At 43.8% G+C, this 3,169-nt stretch overlaps 1 long non-coding RNA gene across 1 annotated transcript in view; it reads right to left on the bottom strand.

Moving 5' to 3' along the window:
- Positions 1-1,815, bottom strand: part of LOC106867895 (uncharacterized) — a 9,174-nt gene extending 7,359 nt beyond the window's left edge. The window contains exon 1 of the long non-coding RNA XR_008264939.1: positions 514-1,815. This is a non-coding gene — a long non-coding RNA (uncharacterized LOC106867895). The remainder of the gene's footprint in view (positions 1-513) is intronic.
- Positions 1,816-3,169: the final 1,354 nt, after the last annotated feature.

Below are 3,169 nucleotides of genomic sequence, written 5' to 3'. Positions count from 1 at the left end.
GGACAAACACAGACACAAACATATACATATATACGACGGGCTTCTTTCAGTTTTCCGTCTACCAAATCCACTCAGAAAGCTTTGGTCGGCCCAAGGCTATAGCAGAAGACACTTACCTAAAGTGCCACGCTGTGGGACTGAACCCAGAACCATATAATTGGAAAGCAAGCTTCTTTATTTCATTTAGATTAGCCACAAGGGCTGTACATAGAATGGCAGGAAGCCTGGGCTGGACAAGTTCATTAATGAGAAATGAGAAAAGGACATGGATGAAAGAAAATGAGAGGGGCACCAGCGCCCACCGACTGGCAACCCCTCGAGCTTCTTGCCACACAGCCACACCTGAGAAACAACTAAATTAGCCGTTTATATACCTTCTATATAGGTTATATATATGTGTGTGTGTGTGTGTGTGTGTGTGTGTGTGTGTGTGTGTATGTATGTATGTATATATGTATGTATATATGTATGTATGTATAACGCAGCATTCAACGATGAACAACATGAGCTTACCTATAAAATCGAACCAAATCAGTGACGTACTGTGCACAAAAATCTGGAATAGGTTGGAACAGGTCGGGCCAGACGATGTGTTGTAACCACGCGACACCGAATCTTCTTTGTTGGTTGGCAACGGTGAGTGGATACAATGACACTTGTCTGTGATTGTCAGTTTTATGGGACGACTAAGAGATATCACAGAGAGTTTGCTAGGGTGGTGGTAGTAGTAGTAGTAGTAGTAGCAGTAGCGGTGGTGGTTGTGGTGGTGGTGGTGACTGAGAGCTACTCGCGATATTGTCTGCCATGGCGAAATCCCTTTTGAAACTCAGACGTAGTTTGTGTCTCAGCCCAAACATGTGTGGTGATGTGGGGGCGCGTGGGCGCGTGGGCTAGTGGCTAGAGTATTGCACTCACTATCTCGAGATGGTGGTTTCGATCCCTGGACAGGGTGTTGCGTTGTGTCCTTGAGCTTAATTTCACATTGCTCTGCGATTACTTCAACATCTCATGTATGGTGCATCGTGTACAAGGAATCTTTTCTACTCTAGGCACAAGGTCCGAAATTTTGGGGGAGGGGATCAGTCGATTAGATCGACCCCAGTACGCAATTGATACTTAATTTATCGACCCCGAAAGGATAAAAGGCAAAGTCGACCTCGGTGGGAATTTGAACTCAGAACATAAAGACAGACCCCTAAGCATTTCGCCCGGCGTGCTAACGTTTCTGCCAACTCGCCGCCTTGCACGTGTACTGCGGATTTCCTTCCGTTCGTACTTCAAGACAAAAATTCGTACGAGTCTCGGCTCGTACAGCAAATTACTCGTACAATAGGGTACTTGTACTGCAAGGTTCTACTGTACTTATTTTATCGACTCCGAAAAGGATGGAAGGCAAAGTCGACCTCGGTGGAATTTGAACTCAGAACGTAAAGACGGACGAAATGCCGCTAAGTATTTCGCCCAGTGTGCAAACGATTCTGCCAAGCTCGCCACCTTTGATGTAGTAAATGTTAATAGCCAAGTTAAAGAACTCCATTCTGCCTAGCCTTGAAGATACAACTGGTCCTCCGTCGGTTACGAAGACGAGGGATCCAGTTGGTACGATCAATAGAACAGCTTGATCGTGAAATTAACGTTCATGTGGCTGAGCACTCCACAGACACGTAGTTCTCAGGGAGATTCGACATGACACAGAATGTGACAAGGTTGGTCCTTTGAGATATATGTACTACTCATTTTTGGCAGCTGCGTTGACTGGAGCAACGTGAAATAAAGTGTCTTGCTCAAGGACAACGCATCGCCGGGAATTGAACTCGCGACCTTACGCTCGTGAACCGAATGCCCCTCACCACCAAGCCATGTGTCTTCGGCGCTGAAGATACCTCTATGCTAACAGATTATATGGCCAGTATTAAATTGAAAGAATACATACATCCGCCGTATTTCGAATCTGTTTCTCTTTACTTATTAAATTACAAAAGCCAGCAAGCTGGTAGAATCATTAGAATCATTAAAATGCTGCTAAGCATTTAGTGGAGGCGCAATGGCCCAATGGTTAGGGCAGCGGACTCGCGGTCATAGGATCGCAATTTCGATTCCCAGACCGGGCGTTGTGAGTGTTTATTGAGCGAAAACACCTAAAGCTCCACGAGTCTCCGGCAGGGGATGGTGACGAACCCTGCTGTACTCTTTCACCACAACTTTCTCTCACTCTTACTTCCTGTTTCTTTTGTACTTGTAATTCAAAGGGCCAGCCTTGTCACACTGTGTCACGCTGAATATCCCCGAGAACTACGTTAAGGGTACATGTGTCTGTGGAGTGCTCAGCCACTTGCATGTTAATTTCACGAGCAGGCTGTTCCGTTGATCGGATCAACTGGAACCCACGACGTCGTAAGCGACGGTGTGCCAACAACATTAAATTATGAAAATGATTGAGCAGGGGATATCAGAGCATATTCCACCTGATGGTAGCAAGTAGGCGTTTCCTATTGTAGGCGAGGATTTACGCATCTGTGATGATTATAAGGTAAATGTTAATCACAAGTTTTGTTTGGGCTTTTATCCAACTTTAAATACCGAATCGTTCGCTGGAATGAAATTTTTTGCAAAATTCCATCTCCGAAGAGTAGTAACTGTTCTCTACGAAATACTCATAAAAATTCAGGGAAATGTTATCACCTTAGTATGAAAGATGCTATTTTACGAGTACAGATATATTCAAGCCAACACATAATTTCTAAAAACACGATGTTAAAAATACGCTCTCTAGACAGGAGCTTTCTGTGCTTAATTAATTAGAATTTGGACACACAAACTTTTGGAGATTGTCATAAGAGACTGTCTCTGCATACTTATGTAGAAAGGTTGGACTTACAAACACTTCTTGTTACATAAGCCATAGAAACAGTATTGAACGAGTGACTAGCTCTTCGGACACTTATACAAAGTGACTTCGTTCCTTTGTCACTTCTTGGTCGATTTATGTACCAACAACTGCTGTATATTGTATGGTTCAACAGCAACTGAAGAGGCGAATAGTCCCCGAAACATCCATATCTCCCGAGAGACAACGTGTGGTAAATATTCTATATTTTCTTCAAGGAGGTTTATTCTTCTCATTTATTTAATTCACATGCCTGAAGAAAGCCCGATCTTTCAGGCAAGC

This window comes from Octopus bimaculoides, chromosome 9, assembly GCF_001194135.2.
Source record: "Octopus bimaculoides isolate UCB-OBI-ISO-001 chromosome 9, ASM119413v2, whole genome shotgun sequence".
NCBI classification, from domain to species: domain Eukaryota; kingdom Metazoa; phylum Mollusca; class Cephalopoda; order Octopoda; family Octopodidae; genus Octopus; species Octopus bimaculoides.
The sequence above is the reverse complement of the archived record's forward strand: the minus strand, read 5'-3'. Positions and strand labels throughout refer to the sequence as shown.